At 39.4% G+C, this 20,382-nt stretch overlaps 1 protein-coding gene across 11 annotated transcripts in view; it reads left to right on the top strand.

Moving 5' to 3' along the window:
* Positions 1 to 5,135: 5,135 nt before the first annotated feature.
* The window catches only part of chd9 (chromodomain helicase DNA binding protein 9), a 270,690-nt gene continuing 255,443 nt past the window's right edge, over positions 5,136 to 20,382 (top strand). For 8 of the 11 annotated variants that reach the window (XM_051932069.1, XM_051932071.1, XM_051932076.1 and 5 more), the window contains exon 1: positions 5,138 to 5,491. The gene's annotated coding sequence lies outside the window, so the exon portion shown is untranslated. Of the gene's footprint in view, positions 5,492 to 20,382 lie in introns of all 11 variants that reach the window. The other 3 variants (XM_051932074.1, XM_051932078.1, XM_051932075.1) reach the window with 2 other exon arrangements.

Genomic DNA, 20,382 nt, shown 5'->3' on the forward strand with positions numbered 1-20,382 from the left:
TTCGGGCCGGGTGAGGTTTCCCATGTTGAGTCCAATTAAGCCAAAGGCTCCACACCTGGTGGTGCCCTTCCGTCCATTCCTTTAAGTTTCAGCTTTGCAACCATACGCTACAGTTCACATGCACCTGTGAGCCACGTTCGGGCCGGGTGAGGTTTCCCGTGTTGAGTCCAATTAAGCCAAAGGCTCCACACCTGGTGGTTACCCGGTTGGCTGCCCGGCAGGTCATGAGAATAACGCCGCTGGATCGCCAGTCGGCATCGTGTATGGTCGGAACTACGACGGTATGTGATCTTCTTTGAACCTCCGACTTTCGTTCTTGATTAATGAACACATTCTTGGCAAATGCTTTCGCTCTCGCGCCATGGTTGGCTGTTTAGTGAATTGTTGGTGGGCGTGGCTGTCTTGCGTGTGTCTTGCTTGCCATGGACTTAGTGAATTATATATACAGTAATCCCTCGCTACTTCGCGGTTCACTTTTCGCGGATTCACGACTTCGCAGGTTTTTAAATACAAGTGATTGCCCGCCTATCGCGGAAGTTATGTTCCAGACCCATCAGCAACAGGAGAAAATCCGCGATATAGAAAGACCATATAAATAAACATTTTTATAGTTTAAGCCTTAAAATACCCATCCCACATGCTTTAAACACATGTAAACTTATAAAACACACTTTGTTAACACATATGATATGTGGATGTCGGGCTAAGGATATGAGTAACATCTCACTATTATAAAACATTTTAACTTCACGCAAGACAAGACAGTGAGACAGGAAAATTGGTGATGTACAGGCTTTTAAATTATTGACACGCAGAGGGACAAGCAGCACAAAGCCAGCACAAAGTCCACTTCTCCTTAGCGTTCATTCAGCTCCCCACCCCCTTGACAATGTGAAGTGGCAGGAGAGTACTGCGCTTCTGGGGAGGGGGGGGGTTTGAGCGAAGGTGCGTTCAGCTCTCACACACCCACACACACACACACACACTCCTCGCGCAGAGCGACAAGCAGGCATTTTGGCAGAAGCAGCACAAAGTCCATTTCTGCTCAGCGTGAGTTCAGCTGCCCCCCTTCACAAAGCGAGTGCAGACACATTGACGTCTGATCGCTGCGTGCAGTGTGCAGTGTTGGTCTGCGGTGTTTAAGAATGTAGAAAGTGTTTAAGAGCATAGGAAGTGTTTATAAGAGCGTGGGAAAGGTTAACAAGAGAGTGAGAAAGGTTTATAAGAGTGTGGGAAAGGTTTATAAAGCCTTAAAATATGTATAAATAATAAAATAAATATAGGTCGCTGCTTCGCGGATTTTCACCTATCGCGGGGGGCTCTGGAACGCAACCCCCGCGATAGGTGAGGGATTACTGTATAGATTATTTTACAGTCCCTCCCTTTCAAAGATCCAAGAGGACAATGGGAAAAGGATCTCTCACTCAACATATCAGAAAAGGAGTGGAAGGTAGCAATGCAGAGAATTCACTCAAGTTCCATATGCGTAAAGCATACAATTATTCAACTCAAAATTATATATTGAGCACATCTGTTTCGCTTAAAACTGTCCAAAATGTTTCTAGGGCAAGATCCAACCTGCAAACACTGCAATCAAGTTCCAGCCTCACTGGGTCACATGTTTTGGGCCTGCACCAAATTAACATCATTCTGGACAAAATTTTTAAGTGCCTTTCAGACAGCCTTGGTGTCACAATCCCTTCTAACCTATTAACAGCTGTGTTTGGTGTTCTTCCAGATGGGCTTAAAGTGGAGAAGGATAAACTGTAATTGGCTTTACTACACTATTGGCACGCAGACTTATTTTGCTAAACTGGAAGAATCCTAACTCTCTTCTTTTAAGTAAGTGGTAACTGATGTTTTATATTATTTGAAATTAGAAGAAATCAAATTCTCACTTAGAGGATCTGTGCAGAACTTTTTCAAAACCTGGCAGGATCTAATCAATAATATTTTAGAATAAGCTCTTAAAGCACCGAGGAAACAGATTCTCTTCCCATTTCTTTTTCTTCTCCATTTATTTTTATCTGCCTGTTAAACTCATCAATTTATTTATTATTACTAGCTTTAAGTTTTACTCCGTTGGCCATACTCTCTTTCTCAGGGGTGGGGGTTGATTTGTTTTCAATCCTATTTTTGTAAAAAAAAAAATCTATTTGTATGGAATGATTACAATAAAATCAATAAAATAAAAAAAAAGGTTCAGCTACACAATGTAATGCTCAGATGTAAGTCCGAGAACTTGATGATGAGCTTAGAGGGGATTATGGTGTTGAATGCTGAACTATAGTCTATACACAGCACAGCACGGCTCGACTATTCTAATTCCTGCCTATATGGTATTAGTAAAGCCACTCTTTCGAGACTCCAATTGGTTCAAAATGCGGCTGCAAGGCTTTTAACCGGAAGCAGCAGAAGCCAACACATTACACCGATTTTAAAAACCCTACACTGGCTGCCGGTTAGCTTCAGAATTGATTTTAAGATACTCCTCTTAACCTATAAGGCACTAAATGGTCTAGCCCCTGCCTACTTGAGTGTCTTGCTCCATCGTCACAATCCCCCTCGTGTTCTTAGATCCGCAGATCAGCTGCTCCTAACCGTTCCCAAGGCACATTTTAAAGCTCGTGGTGAAAGGGCTTTTTCTGTCTGTGCACCCAGGCTCTGAAACTCCTTACCTTTAGTGGTTAGGCAAGCCACTTCAGTCGCCACATTCAAATCACACCTAAAAACTCACTTCTTCACATTGGCTTTTAATTCTTAACCTGTCTTATTTCCACTTGCTTTATGCTATTTCTCTGTTTTATTGGGTCCCCTGACCTGTTTTTTAGTGTCTCTGTTTTAATTTCTCTCTTAATGTTTGTTTTTAATATTTTTCTTTTAGTCTTGCTTGTTTTAACTGTACAGCGCTTCGGTCAGTTGTAATGCTGTGTTTTTAAGCGCTTAACAAATAAAAATGGTATGGCATGGTATAATTTACTCTCCTTTTGTCCAGGTGGGCCAGTACTGTATGTGGGATCAAGGTGATGGTATCCTTTGTAAACCTGTTGGAACAATATACAAACTCTAATGAATTTACTTTTTTGACAGCTTTTCGAAATACTTCATAGCTACAGACATTAGTGCAATGGGGTGATAGTCTTTCATACAGGTTGTACTTGCTTTTTTTAGGTACAGGGACAATGGTGGGTCTTCTAAGCATCAGACACATTTGCTACAGTTTATAGTAACCGATTAATCATCTTAGCCTAACTGTATAAATGTTCTGAAATAATGCACTTATGAAATTCTGTGGCATCTGAAGACAGTGCTTAATGAAGCCCATATGGAGCCCTATGAAGGGCTGGGAGTCCCCCTAGGTGTTTTGGAGCATGTGCCGCATCCACATCTCTCAAGTTACATAAATGATACTCCTTTGTGTGCATAATATGCATTCAGTATTATTAGACTTCGAGGACACTTTGCATTCCCTCATTCTCCACAGCATGCAACCCTTTAAGTTACCAAAACGGCACACCTCTGTATCCACAGCAGGTATTCAGTATTATTAGATTTCGAGGACCTGGGAGGTGGTTCCCCTTGGGGATGGAGCACACATCCCTTGAGTTACCCAAACAGCACCCCTTGTCGTCCATAGGGCATTAGTATTATTAGACTTAGAGGACAAGGAGCGGGTGGATGGGACCCTCTTGGTGTTTGGAGCACGCACCCGTTAACTTTCATAAGCGCCACCCTAGGTGGCCACCTACTTTGCCTAATGGATTGACTGGCTCAGACTGAAGATCATTCTGTAGAATCATACAATGATAGTGTTTCATAATGTATACATTCTGTCTTTAAGTTAAAAATCATGTAGGATAAAATGAACAAAATTATGCATAGCATTTAAGTTATAGTGATGTGCTATGATGTGGTCTCTTTTTCTTAAAGTACATTTGATATTTAATGTACCTTTAACTTTTGTTTTGTCTTTTTTAAGATGTACTATATTTGGAAAATAAAGTAAAGGGAGTGTAGTGTAAATTCTGATAATTATAAACTGACATAATAGTAATTATAATCTCTATTAATATATTAAAATAACAATAGCACAATTATATTCTGAATTTATTAGCAATCATGGACCAATATTTTTGCCAGTGCCTGTGATGTTGCATCCGAATATCCAATGAAATTAAAAACACAGAAGTAAAGGAAGGCACAAATTGCGTCCAATATTAAAATGTAAAAAATCTGGTCTTGTCAAGTGCCTCTTTTCCACTTTGTGAGCCACTTCCCACCAGAATGTATGTGCAAGTCACTGCCTACCCAGTATTAGTACACTGTTCCCAATGATAAGTGAATGTACAGTATAAATCGAGCATAGCACCAGATACGTCAGCGGCTCCATTACTGTTATAACACGTGAATTAAAGCTACAGCAGCACACGTGATTATGTGCCAGTAACGTTTGTTTTACATGTTCTTATTTAATTAAAAATAGGACTGTTATCCTGTTCTCGCGTTGCCCGCTGTATTTTATCACACGTTTAACGCGGTATCCATTTCTAGTACATTTTCTTAATTTAACTAGAGCTCCTACAGCGAACAGGTCCAATGCCAGGGAGTGTCGACAGTCCATTTTCTAGCCCGTTTACATAATTCCGAGTTGCGAGGAGCTGGCGCCAATCCTGACAGCACCAAACCCGTACGGAGCGGCGACAATTGTCACAGTGGACACGCACATACCCACCACACTCATGTATACCGTCCAAATCGACTTTACGTCCAGCGAATACAATGGCATACAAATAATAAAGTCAAGTTCAATATCAAAAGTCATGCGGTATTTTCATGTTCCCGTTCTAAAGTAATTCAGCCGCTGGCCCCACCCTCACAGTCACTGTCGCGACGGATCACACTTCGCAGGGCGGAGAGGGACGGAGGAAGGGGCGGCGGAGAGGAAGGGGGGGGGGGCGGCTGCGCGCTCCCAGGCCAAACCAAGTTCGGCTGCTGAATCCGTGCTGCTGCCCAACGCTGGAGGGCGCCCGCGCTTTAGGATGCGCTCGTATCCAACAGGCAGAGTGTAAGAGCTCAACCGATTGGCTTCAGCTTTGCCGAGGCCATCTTGCACATCTCCACCCCGTGCTGTTTGCCCCGCGCCGCACAGTTTTTGGGCAGTCCGGCTGCCTTGGTACACACGAAAGCAGCCCAAGTCAAACGGTGGCCCCGCACAGGGGACTTCACCTGTCTTCTAGGAGCGGGAGACGCAGGTGCACCCCCCCTCCCAAAAAAAAAAAAAGCTAGGAACCGCCCTCCCGTCCAATCAGGAGGCAAATAGCTGATATGCAAATAAGGCGGATCGTCACGTTAGCGGAGGTCGCCGGCAGCGACGGCACTGATTAAAAAAACAAGGGAGAGGAAAAAAATCAACTTGGGAGTTCGAGAACAAGCATTTCTCTGGACTGACGGGCTGCTCACTGGGAGCGTCGCGACGCCACTGGGCGAGCCGGTAAGTGCAGGTCGAAACGCCATGTCGTGCCGGGGCCGAGCGGGAGGGCTGTCCGGGTCCCCGGGCCTCAGTGTCGCGGCGTTTCACACTCTCCCAGGCGGAAAGGAGCTGACTTGCGGCATGACGTAGCAAGATAAATGCATCACGGCGAGGACACAGAATGAGACAGGCGGTGTGGGAGACACCGGGCCCCACTCCTCCAGTGACCTCGCCCCTCCCCCTTTCTCCCCAACCTGAACAAGAGGACACGTCGCGTGGTCGGGAGGACACGTGCATTATATACAGATACATGTATGTGTGTGTCTATTTGCGTCCCTGCGTGCGTGTGTGCGCGCACGTTAGTGCTCTGTTTGAGCCACGCGGATCTTAGCCGTGATTGCGCACCTGCACGTCAGTGGTCAGCATCTTGAGGAGTGGGCATCGAACGTGTGGTCCAGAACAACAATTTGAAATGCTCGATGGTTTGGGAGCTGCTGGTCCGTATGGTCATTACAGTGTTTGCAAACCCCCTTAAATCTGAAGCTCTGTGAGTGTAGCATGCCAGGGGTTCTCTGGGCTATGGTGAGTTTTTGGATTGGGGGGGATTGATACTAAAGAGCTAAGTTTTTCAATAAATATTTTGCTTGGCAAGGAGGTTTCCTGGTTAAGTAGAGTAATAGGTCTTGATGGATGACACCGTTTGAAATGGGCAATGAGAAGGTCATCTACCTCAAGCTTGTTGTTTGTTGCAGTCAAAGAGTCAGCTGTCATTGGGATCTTTGTCATTTCCATGCTTGATGTCACTAGAGAGATTGCAGGGACATTTATCCCTTCATTCACTTAAGTGAGAGGAGTGTTTCACTGCTCTTATTTCACCATTCATTAAAGGAGTACCAAAAAATATATACCACAGATGGTCCATCTTAAGTTAAGCATGTTTAGAATCAGCCAGTAGTACCTGGATGGAAGACCATCTAGAAAAGCCTTGGGTTGTTGCTGGAAGAGGTGTTTGTTGGTGAGGCCAGCAGGGGACACTTGCCCTGTGGTCTGTGTGTGAATCCCAACTCCCCAGTGCAGTGAAAGGGTCATTGTGCTGTAAAAATTGGTGTTGTCCTTCAGATGAAATGGAAAATTCAAGTCCTGATTCTCTGTGGTCATCAAAAATCCCTTTTGAAAAGAGTGGGGTGTTTCTTAACATCCCAGCAGAATTGCCCATCATAGCCTCATCCATTCTGGCTCCCTAATCATCCCCACACCCTGTCACCACATAATATCTAATGTGTGGTGAGTTTAACGCAAAAATGGCTGCCATTGCATCTTTCAGGTAGATGTTCCACATTAGTGGTGGTTGAAGTGTCTTCCTACTCTCTTTGTAAATTGCATTGAGCAGTGAGAAAAGCACTGTATAAATGTAATTAATTTTTTTTTCCATGTTACTTACCCCATGTGTACTTTGTAGTGGTGGCCGAGACAACTTTTTAATCTCATGTTTTCATGGTACAAATTGAACAGAACACAATGGTGACCAACTATGGACAACTACAAACTATGTGGAAACATCCATGGGGAAAAAGAAAAAAATTCTCATGTAACTTGTGTCGTGTAATTCACATATCTGTTGTCCATTTATATTTTTCTGAACATGCAAACAAGAAAGGCACATTATTGAAATTTGTGTTTGAATTGAAGACAGGATTCTTATGTTGCATTTCATTTGAATTGGGAAGTCAGAGTTTCGGAGTTCCTTGTTGGAATTTTCAAATGGAATACCTCCACAAGTCTGGTTTCCTTCTTTCTGAAACTCCCGTCTGGTCTGTCAAGTCCGAGTTTGTCAGACTTCAGATTATGATGTCAGTTTAAAATGCTGATGTACACTGCAAACTTTAGTGAAAACTGTAGTATTTATTAGCATTTCTGTCAATTTGTGTTTCATTAAATACATACAGTACTATCCAACCTCTATGTGGACTTGTTGCTACGGTGTTTGGATGCACAAAATACCACATAATGCATTGTTCAGTAGTTGTCAGTATTCCGAAAAAAGCAAGCAGAACAAAGGTTTTCTTGGAAGCATCCATATTGTTTTTCCAAATATTTAACTGGAACGCTGTCAACGGGTGTGATGTCATTCCCAGCTCTGACATCTAACTTCTGAGGTAAATGGAACATAACATTAACTAGTGAATGAGAGGTTGGGGCAGATCTCCAATTCAAAAGCACAATTGTTATGGGAATGTACTTTTCCGGTTTATCTTTTTTGCTGAGTTTTCCAGAAGTAAGTATCAGTAGTATTTTAGCAAAAATGCATGCATTTGCAAGTTCTGTATAATATGAATGGATAACAGACATGTGGATTATGTGACACAAGTTACATGAGAATTTTTTTCTTTTTTCCATGGTTGTTTTTAACATCATTTACTGTTGTCCACAGTTGGCCAGTGTAGTTCCTGTTCAATTTGAATCTTTGTCTTTTCTCCAAGAAAACATGAGATTAAAACTTTTTCTCATCCACCGCCACATACTACATGTGGTAACTAACAAATAAAAGATATAATTTTTGGGTGGAATATTCCTTTAAGCAGAGTAGTATTTTTTAAAATTATCCACAATAAACAAAGCAAAGATCATTTTGTTTTTGGCTGCATCAGTACTTTGCAGTTCAAGAGGCAGAGTCCAGTTTCTGTGTCCTGTTTTCTCTGATGACAGTGTCATCTCTGTTAAGAATCTAAAGTACATTCATTGAGATGATTTGACATCAGTGACAAGGACTTGGCTTCACTGAGGCAAGGGCCATTTAGCTCTGGATAGCGAACTAAGTATTGGAAAACTGTCCTTATGGAGAAAATGGTAATCTATTTTCCAGTTTGGTTTTATTGAGGGACAACTGTCTTTGTCTCTCACCAACTTTTTTTGCAGTGAAAGTTATTTGTGTTCAGGTTCAAAGTTTATCTTCATTGCTGAGTCTTTGAGCCAGCATCTTAAAAAAACAAAGTAATGTATCCCATGGACACAGACAGTAACAAACAGAAAGGTATCCTTCTTTGATTCTTCTCTTAGGGAAATGTTTTGTGTACCGGAAACATGTTTTAACTGATGAGTGCATATTCACTTTCAATGACCTAAAGAGATTTTGTTTGAGCATTCATTCCCATTAAGCAAAATGTTATCTGTGTTGGTGATCTCTCTCAATTGAAAAGTTTCATAAAAAATGATGGGGGGTTGAGACATCAAAGATTGTTCATCTGTAGGACATTTCCCGTTTCTGTATTTTGGTTGTGGTCATTCCATGAGAAATGTTTTTCCTGTTGTTAGTAAATAGGTTTATAGGGTCAGTATTGTCACATGTATGAAGTCCTTGCATGTGCTAATCATCTTCTGTTGTCCTTACCTGAAAAGTCTCAAAACACATTTTTTAAGTAGTAATTCTTAATCATGTGGTCTGTTTTGAACAATTTTTTAAATATATTAAAATAATTAGTAGCTTGAAAAAACTGAATTCATATCTTCTCCACTAATATTATTTTGGCATCTGCAGTTTGACAGGCCCAAAGCAGAAGTAGCATGGCATTTTCTGGGATGACACTTGGTTTTCTGCATGCAGTATATACTGTATTTGCTGTAACATTTAGAGAGGGCTCAGGTGATGTAGATGGATCCAAGACAATATTTGTAACAGTTTTCTTAAACATTTTGACTTAAGCTGTGAACCTCTGCTTTATGTTAGATGGCATACTACTGTTTGTGTGTGTGTGTAAATAATGTATATCATTTGAATTTAGTAGCATATGGGGGAGTTTTTTTTACCTACAGTAGGTGCCATTGTCTGTTTATTAAACTTGGAGAATATTAGCAGTAATATCATAAGAGATCCTTCTCCAGTTTTAGCATTCTTGATTTTATTGGTAGTAGGAAATTCTACCTTTATTGTTAGTGTGTACCTGCATAGGCTCTTCCATTCTAAATACCCCTCTATGGATAAAGCTTTGCTTCAGAATTGCTTTTCCATTTCTTGCCTTTGAGGGCACTTCCGCATACAATTCCAGAATCCTCTAGCTGAAATGTTTGTGTTATGGATATGTTTTGTGTAAAATATTTGCTGTTTTAATTTTTTTTTTTTAATAAACAATGGATCGTACACTGTAGTTTCGTTAGTTATTAAAAGTGTGGGAATGCATGTGGTTCTGAGACATTTAACATCCAACCATTAAGAACAAATACTTTAATGCCATGAGCTTGTCCTGAAGTACAGACAAGTCCTGACAATAGTGGCAGTGTTATCTGTGGAGAATCCTCTGGGATAGCTGCATATTCTATGGGTCAGATCAGCTCGGAGATGCATTTTGGCAAAAAAAGAAAAAAGTTCAGTGTGCTCCTTAAAAGAAGAAGATATTTTAAGTTTTGAACAAGCTTTGTTGAAAATGTACTTGGGTCAAGCAGTTTCCTTATTGTAAAGCTTACTGGCACAAATAACATAAACATGGCTGAAGTTGTAATCTTCAACCCGTAAAATTCAGCGACGTTGCCAAATCTTGTGAACTTTCGGTATGAAGCTTCATTTCCTAAAGATGCTATGGTCATTTTATCTCTGACCTTTCAGATTCAGAGGTAAGGGCCCTAGAGACACTTCATTAAGTATCTTGCCTGTGCTTTGGTTAAGTACATAGTGGTTTAAGCCTAAACCTGTTTGTGAAACTAAGCCATTTTAATTTTTTAAATTTTCAGATGTAATTATCCAGTTTATTCCTTTATCCAAAGTTATTTATAGATTGCAGACACAGAAAAATTATTTTCATTTTTCTACACTTTGACTGAATTGGTGTGATTGCTGTGGTCCACATGTATCTATGTTATGGTGTCTTCTGTTAGGTACTGTATGTTGTTAGTGTATTCTGTTTATGCTGGGCTGTTTACAAGCTGTATGGTTTCTCCAATGTACATACCCAATTTATGTTTTGGTCACTTTATGTTTTCATTACATGTGTGAGACCTACAGTGCAACATTCAGAGAGAAATAATGTGCCATTATGAAAAATGCTGCCCATCCTTTCTCTGACACACTAACACTGAGGAACTTCAGCCAGCGAATTATTCAGCAGAAGTGTGTCAAGTAACGCTACAGGGGCTCCTTTATAACCAACAGCAATACATACATTTGCATGATGCCTGACTGTGACTGTGACAGCCACATCAGAACTTTACTTTCTTTTTAATTTTCTTGCTAAGTCATTCTGATTTGCACTCTGACCAAAGTTATGTGTATAACTATTTATTTAGTTATTTATCTACCTATTTACTGTTTGTTTATATGTATTTATTTCAAGAACTTTTGTAAAAAGCCAAATTTCCCCCAGGGGACAAATAAAGTTCTAAGGAGAAAATTTTAATATAAATTATGTAGTCAGAGATACAGAAGTAGCTAAAAATCTACCAGTTTTGTGCTATGTTTAATTGAGAGCAACACTGAAAACTTTTAGATTGTTCCTCATATGGTGATTTTTTTTTTTTTTTCATTTTAAGTAATCCTTTTTCTTCTTATTTGTTATTGGTGAGTTAGTTTAGAGGGTCAGCTGAGGTTGGACAGTTGGGAGACAAAGTCAGAGAGGCAAGATTGCATTGGTTTGGACATGTGCAGAGGAGAGATGCTGGGTATATTGGGAAAAGGATGTAAGGATGGAGCTGCCAGGTAAAAGGAAATGAAGGCCTATAAGAAGGTTTATGGATGTGGTGAGAGAGGATATGATGATGGTGGGTGTGACAGACTAAGATGCAGAGGACAGGAAGAGATGGAAAAAGATGATCCTAACATGAGCATCTGAAAGAAGAAGTAATTTTGCTCAGATGGAAGATTAAATGACATGCTAACAGCAGTATAGTATTATCTCAAAATATTGTTCTTTAAAGAGTTATATCCTATCAGATATTACTACAAATTAAGTTGATAGAGGATTAGAGGAGATTATAAATCCAAGACTGCCTGATAAGTAATCAAATATTTTGTCCAGTTGGGTCTAAGCAGAGGAAATTCCAGAACGTGTGACCCAAGGAAGCGGGTTCCTGAAGACATCTTTCCTAAGCTAGGATAGTCCGGACAATTGTGTGTGCGACGTTCAATTTTAAGTTGATATTCTGCCCCCTCCATACTCTACCATCCATCCATCCATCCTCCAACCCGCTGAATCCGAACACAGGGTCACGGGGGTCTGCTGGAGCCAATCCCAGCCAACACAGGGCACAAGGCAGGAACCAATCCTGGGCAGGGTGCCAACCCACTGCAGGACACACACAAACACACCCACACACCAAGCACACACTAGGGCCAATTTAGAATTGCCAATCCACCTAACCTGCATGTCTTTGGACTGTGGGAGGAAACCGGAGCACCCGGAGGAAACCCACGCAGACACTGGGAGAACATGCAAACTCCACGCAGGGAGGACCCGGGAAGCGAACCCGGGTCCCCATGTCTCCCAACTGCGAGGCAGCAGCGCTACCCACTGCGCCACCGTGCCGCCCTCCATACTCTACCCTAATGTTTAAATGACTTCAAAAAGCATTATCTTGGCAAAATATATTTTGTCAGTTTTTAGTTTATATAGAATATACTTCTCAAAGAGTAACATTACAAAGAACTTTGTATAGAAGACTTCAGCAATAAGATGGAATATGTGTTGATTCAGATTGATGATTAATCCATCCTCATTGTGGGATGCCTCTTATTATATTAGAAGGTCAAGGGAACCTGGATTATATTCTAGAAACGTTTGGTATAAAACATTAATCGTTTCTTCACAGGATATCCACCTTTCACAGGACATTTATTGTGATGCATCCATCCTCGTTCACAAATGACTAAATTAAAGCCTCTGGTTAGCCTAACAAATGCATTTTTGAGATATGGAAGGAGAATCAACAAAACTGGAGAAAACCCATGAAGGCACTGGATGAATGTGTAAACTGTACAGAGTCACTGAGTCAACTTGGAACTCGATTCAAGTTGTGGAGCCATGAAACCACATTGCCAGCTAGTACATCACTTTGTGATGGGCCAGATGTTTAGTTGTCATAGAATTAAGTTAACAAATGACCATGTATTTATTGAATTACACTCCCATTCAGCTGGGTGGGGAACTACATATGGATCATACTCCTTTAAACTCTTAATCTTTGTTTTTTCTATTTTATTGGCAGCTGCTGAGAATTAATCACATAGCAGTTAATTGTTCCTTTCAGTTGTCAATTAGCATGAATACCTTGATCATTATTTGTCAGTGAGACTTGTCCTTTTAGTTGTGAGCATCCACATGTGACCAGGCATTATCACCATACTGCACTGGTGATATTCCATAGCATTTTTCCATTAGCTTGCATAAATCAAATAAATGTGCGATGATGTTATATATGGTTAGCCAGGTTATTGGCCATTTTCTGGGTTCAATCAGGTTTGCCGCTTGCCCCCTACATTTTTGGTATACTGGACAGAAAATGTTACAGTCAGGTGCTTAAACCTGACACCAGTGTATTTTGAACACTTTTTATGATGGCAAGAGGAATAGTGACCCTTATTCTGACACCAGGACACATGCTTAAAAGGTGCCTGAAGAAGCAAGGACAAGTGTGCTACTAGAAAGTGCAAAGGATCCATGTCTGTAGCTTTATATAAGTTCAATAATTAGCTGTAAAAAAACACACACATGCACAGAAAAAAAATGACTTTTTTATTTTGCATTTTTATGTGCCAAGACTTTGTTCTTTAGAGGTTTTCATTAATTCATTTTTTTTCCAAGAACATGAGCATCTCCTCCTATTGTTGAAAAATCAACTGCATTCGATATTTACAAATTAAAGTTGTAATCATATCAGTATAGAACTTTGGGGTTGTTTTAACCTGCTAACCTGGGTAGGCCATGTTGTGATTTTCTTAAATTCTCAGTTCAAAAACAAGTTTGGCCACTTGATAAACTTGCTATAGTAACAGTTTACTCCCACCATAGCAACCAGTGTCTCTGGTAATTGAGTTCCTAAATTCAATTTTAACTTACCTGCTGACAATCTACTTATATAATTAAACCGAAAGGTCTGTATATGTGTCTGGTCCCTCAGAGCAATCTGGTTAGTCAGTTTGGCATTGGTGTGATTGGTCAGTTTGGCTTTGGTGATGTGATCAAAAGAGGAAGTATGAGTATGAAACACATGAGGCGGAATAAAAGCTTAGGAGGTGCACAGATAGTTGTGTTCAAAGGTGAAAGTTTAAAATGGACAGGAAGTGAACAATACGCTCAAAATGACAGTCTAAGAAACAGACTTTATGGGAATGCACTTGACAGAGAGAGTGCTGGGAAAGAGATTCAGACATACACAGATATAGAGGAATGGCACGGAAGGTACACAGAGAGCAAAAGATATCAAATATTTTAAAGTGTATTCTATTACCTGTCTTTAACAGCTAATGTGGCTACTGTATAATAATTCAAGTGTCTTTAATCCCAAAACATTGAGCTAATCACATCGCTCTCTTTTACGTTTGTTCTGCCTGTGAGAGTTCACAGAGCCGATCAGCCTCATTCTCTCAGATGTACTAAGAGGCGTGAACTTCATTTACTTAATTTTTGTCCTCCTTATTTGTGCTGCTTATCTTAAGAAGTGCATAGTTGTTATGTGAAGAGATGATAAAAGAACCCATGCACATCTGCACACACAAATACAGTATGTGTACAGATATTTTTTGAAAGCTCATGAAAAAATTGCAGCTAAATGACGCCCAATACCCAGAGACCTCTCAGTAAAGTTTATGATGTGTTGGTGTAGTATTTCTTTTTGATGACTTTTAAAAATGGTTACTTTTAATTTTTACGATTGTTTGAGGTTTTGAAATCTGCATTGAAAACTGTTTGGTTTTGTGGCAAAATATGCAGAAGATTAGGAATGGATATCGTAATCATTTACTGTTCCTTAAAAATTGTATTTTCTGATTTTCTGCATTATTACATTTTTTTGAGCAGATCTTTTTGTAGGTTGTATTAATAAACAGAAGCAAGTCTGAAAGGAAAGAAAGTAAACTGTTTTTTTCATCTGGTTTGTAGCTTTGTATATAAGCTAGTTGAATTGATTCAGAAGTAGAAATTTTAGGGTGATATGGCCCTGTTGTGTCTAGAGTAAAAAAAATAAACTACATTCCACAGTAAGAACCTCTTAAATAATGAAGCGTGGCACTTTTAGTGTCAGGGTTTGAGGGCACACTGATGTATCAGGAACTTCATAACTTATGATAGTTGAGGGAACAATGAATTCTACTCTGTATTGTAACATGCTTGAGCAAGATGCCAGTTCACCCATCCATGCATTTTTGCTGAAGCACACATGAATCAAGACTATGATCCAAAACAGTCAAGTAAATCTACATTAAAATGTTTAAAGACAAAGAAACGTAGAGCTTCAGAATGGCCTAAGACCTAAGAATGTTAACGATTAACCATTATTTGAATAACATACTTGCAGTGTTTAAACCACATAATCTTGCTAATAATACAATTAATTTGAATTTGAGTTGTGAAATTACCTGGCTTTATTACAGTGGCTGATAAAGACTTGTTGTTAATTTACATGCTGTAGACCTTGGAGGACAGTATTTAAGGTAAACATCAGAATGCTTTAAATCTGGAAGCAGAATGAAAGTCTAGGTAAAAATGAAGCACATTAAACATAGCTTGGTATGACAGCCCTTTGAGTAAAAGGTTGATGAAGTTTGCTGGAAACTATATAAAATTGTGCTGAAATATAAAGGCAGCACAGTGCATTACCACACAAAAAACAAGTGTTTTATTTACAAGGTCATGCTGCAGCAAACTACTGGATCAGTAACGGTAGAAACAAAAAGCTGTGATGACATGTGGTCAGAGGAAATGACACAGGTGTTTGCAGTGGTAGAGTATGACATGTCAGCTTAGGCTTTTGGTAGATTATTATTTTAAGTCAGGATACCACATTCCATCTGTAAGCACGGTCAAGATGCAAAAGCTGAAAACCATCATGCCATTGCCAGTAAGCTTACATCCACAACTGACTTGAAGACTTGCATATAATATTGGTACTATGCACGCAGAATTTTTCAGCCAGACCTATAAGCCGACAGCCTTGCTAGGAAGCTGCGTGACAGTCCCTGTGTCCACATGATATTAAAGTGTGTGTTCGTGATAACAAAAAAAATACTGTGGCCATTATCCACCCTGACGTTAACCCTGACCATGACTCAGGCTTGAAATTATGTATAAATATTGTTAAGTCTGAGTCAGACTCGGGGTGATGTGTAATGATCTGCTTTACAGTATTAACCTTGAATGACTCTTGGAACAGTATTATGCTACCATTTAGTGGCTGAAATAACATTATGTTGCAAAAAAACATGAATATTTCTATGCATTCTGCCACTTTGTTAATTGATCAGTATTCATGAGTGGGGCATTGCCTTGAACCATAAACACAATGGCAAACTAAAAACTGTAAAGCCTGTTTTAGAACAAACTTAAACTGCACCGTTGCTTGAATCGAGCGATAGTGATAACGATATTAATTGATCTTCAGATGTTGACATTGACTGTGAAATTGACACTTGTTCGGTAGATTCCGACTTGCCAAGTTTCAGTGATATTCATGTGTAGCATTGGCTTGATACTGCAGCTAACAGTCCTGCACCTTCTCACTGCCCGTTTATGGCTTACACCAGTCTAAAGATGTGTGTTGATCATGATTGTCTGGACCATGTACAATTTTTTGATGGTAGTCTGTTGGAGAAAATAGTTATTGAAACAAACCGCTGTGCTGTGCAATGTCTGAAAAGTTACAGTAAACTATTTACTTGTTGCAGCTTCTAGCAGCCTGTTGCTGCAGACATGTGGGTGTTTTTCAGTCTTCCTGATACTGCAGATTATTGTGTAGTCCAGAGATGGTGCTAGTTATCAAACCATTTGTTGCAGACACCCATTTCAGGAGAAGGGTATTGCTGTAGCCAGGAGCTGAATGTCGAGCAGGAGGGGCAATGTCGAGTGGGAGTCCAGACATTCATGAGGTAGAAGCTGTTGCAAAACCTAGTAGAAGTGGTTTGAATAATATGATACCTTCTGCCAGATGGAAGCAGGACAAAGAGAATGTCATAGGCTTTGCAAGTACAACTCTTAAAAAAAAATATCTTTAATAATGGGTAGAGAGGTCCCAATGATCTGTTGTAGGACCTTGCGGTCAGAGACACTATAGTTCCCAAACCAGAGAGAAGGGGATTTATGTAAATCTGCTTTCACAAGATAAGGTTTGCACCTCTCGATTCTATCTGCTAGACTTAACTTTATTGTCCAAACTAGCAAAATACCCGCGCTTCGCAGCTGAGAAGTAGTGTGTTAAAGAGGTTATGTAAACATATATATACATAAACATATATACTTATATACATATCTACATATACACATATCTACATATATACATATATATATATATATATATATATATATACATATAGACATCCACATATATATATACACATACATATACACACATACATACATACACACACACATATATATATATATATATATATATATATATATATATATATATATATATATATATATATATATACACATACAGACACATATATATATATATATATATATACATATAGCAAAATACCCATGCTTTGCAGCGGTGAAGTAGTGTGTTAAAGAGGTTATGTAACCATATATATACATAAACATATATACATATATATACATATCTACATATACACATATCTACATATACATATATATACATACACACATCAACATATACATATATATATACATATATATATATATATATATATACAAATTTACATATCTACATATATATATATATATATATATATATAGCAAAATACCCGCGCTTCGCAGCGGCGAAGTACTGCTTTAAAATTTTAAATAATAAACTGAGGGAAATTATACCAATAATTATTTGTTAAGGATCTCTTTGTATACCATGTTGTCAGTTCGCCCCTCCGGTTGTAATATGACCATGTTGTGCGCTGAGCTTACTCTTGAGCATGCAACGTATACTTGGCCATGTGAAAAGCAAATCAAGAACAGCAAGACCGCGCCAGCTGCGGAGCTCAGCTCGGAGCGAAATGAAGTGAATGAAATGAGGTGAATGGGAGGGGAGATGATCACGTGACTCCAACACCCGCCTTAACTCTCCATCCCTCCACAAACACACAAACACAGTCTCTTGGATCCCAACTCTCCTTTATATATATATATAGATTAATAGCAAAATACCCGTGCTTCGCAGCGGAGAAGTAGTGTGTTAAAGAGGTTATGAAAAAGAAAAGGAAACATTTTAAAAATAACGTAACATGATTGTCAATGTAATTGTGTTGTCATTGTTATGAGTGTTGCTGTCTTTTATATATATATATATATATATATATATATATATATAATAATATACACACACACACACACACACATAAACATATATATACATATACATATATATACATATCTACATATATATATATGAATGGAAGAGAAGGTCTGTGATACGGTTTGCATATTTGCAGTTGGAGACCCACAAAGGGAGAAAAAACCAATCACGTATCATAAAATAGTTTTATTCCTGAGCTTTCAACCCCTATCAGGGGTCTTCATCAGAGGATAAATTTAAGGCCAGTACAAAAAGCGCCAGAGAGTTGGCCGAGTCTTGGCTATCAGATGAAAATGCCATCAACAGACACTTGGACATAAACCCAGCATATGCCAACTTAAGGAGGACATATGCACTTTAATTTAACGATAAACCCCCCCCCCCCTTTTTGATCATACGGACTTAGTCACCTCCACCCCCCCCCCCCCTGAATGTGTTGCTATATATTGCCTTTGATTCTTGTAAGTCTAAGCATTATCCTCTGATGAAGACCCCTGATAGGGGTTGAAAGCTCAGGAATAAAACTATTTTATGATACGTGATTCGTTTTTTCTCCCTTTGTGGGTCTCCAACTGCAAATATATATATATATATATATATACATATACACATCCACATATATATACATATATATATATATACACATAACATATATATATACACATACATACACACACACACATACACATATATCTATAATAATAAAAGGCAAAGCCCTCACTGACTGACTGACTGACTCACTCACTGACTGACTGACTGACTGACTGACTCATCACTAATTCTCCAACTTCCCGTGTAGGTGGAAGGCTGAAATTTGGCAGGCTCATTCCTTACAGCTTACTTACAAAAGTTAGGCAGGTTTCATTTCGAAATTCAAAGCGTAATGGTCATAACTGGAACATATTTTTTGTCCATACACTGTAATGGAGGAGGCGGAGTCACGTATCGCGTCATCACGCCTCCTACGTAATCACGTGAACTAAAAACAAGGAACAGATTTACAGCACGAGTCACATGCGGGAACGAAGGTAAATGACGTTAATTTTTGACTGTCTTTTAATACTGTGTAAGCATACATATTAACACATGTGCAATTAAACGTGTGCATTTACGGGGTGATTTCTCAGGCTTAAAAGCTCACCTTTTATCAAACGCGGGAACAAAGGTAACTGACGTTGTTCACTGTCTTTTAATACTGTGTAACCATACATATTAACAAATGTGCAATTAAACGTGTGCATTTACGGGGTGATTTCTCAGGCTTAAAAGCTCGCCTTTTACTAAAAAGGTAAATGCAAAACTATTTTCAATCAGTTTATTGAAACGCTCCCGTTCAGGATTGCAATAACATATTCGCGAGATAAAACAACGAAGTAGGGGGAAATGGAGGAAGAGCCGCAAACAGCGAAGAGCAAAAAATTAATTAAACAATTGAGAACGGAGCGAGTTAAGCATACAAGCATGTTCATAAGGGAAACAAAGCACGGTGTAAAACGTAACTTTAAATTAAGTTTATAGAAACGCTCCCGCTGCGGATTGCAATAACATATTCGCGAGATAAAACTTTAATGAGAAGACACGAGGTATAAACGAACCACACGCCGTGGCGCAACGTTAGGGGCAACAGTTTCAACCATTCTATGATCTGCTTCTCGCAACTGAAAGACAGCACGTGGCGGATGTTAGCCGACTTGCTGACCGCAACGTTAGGGGCTTCAACTATGGCGCTGACGCCACATCTCAGTGCCAACACTTTGCAGACTCTACTTAAAAGACACGCCCTCCTCACTGGACAGTTAAAAAGACCAATCAAACTAACGATGACATCAAGTATTACCCAATCAAAAGTAGGAAAGGAGGCATCTTCATAAAATGCGTGTGGGATGATTTGCATGAGACGCTGCTTTAAAAAAAAATTATAAAAAAAATACGGGATAAATCCCGTCCAGTATTGATTCAAAACGGGACGTGCAATTTCATTCTCAAATGCGGCACGATTCCGTATTTTAAAGGACGGGTGGCAACCCTACAGTGCCAGGTAACCACCCATACAATCACATTGTGATTCAGACTAGGAATGCAATGAATGTAATTACCCCGATCTACATCCAAGGCGAAAGTCTTGCAACATTCAAAGATGATGGTTTGGGATAAGTACACCATACAACATAAAAGAGCTTATGAAGCCTTGAACCGAAAAAACCAAGATCTTAGAGATCGTAAAAAAAAAAATAGGAGGTAATGTCGTTTTACTCGCTGTAGATTTTAGTCAAACATTACCAGTTATTCCACGAGGGAGACCAGCAGATCAACTCAACGCGTGTTTAAAATCCATGCTTCTCCCACGCTCGGTTATATGTCGCGTGTTCTCGGGTAGGTGCAACAAAAAATGTATACATTTAAGCATGTAATGGGCAAACAAAAAATGAGGTATACCCGAAGGCACTGCAGTAGTACTTAATGTA

This window comes from Erpetoichthys calabaricus, chromosome 9 (genome assembly GCF_900747795.2).
Source record: "Erpetoichthys calabaricus chromosome 9, fErpCal1.3, whole genome shotgun sequence".
NCBI classification, from domain to species: domain Eukaryota; kingdom Metazoa; phylum Chordata; class Cladistia; order Polypteriformes; family Polypteridae; genus Erpetoichthys; species Erpetoichthys calabaricus.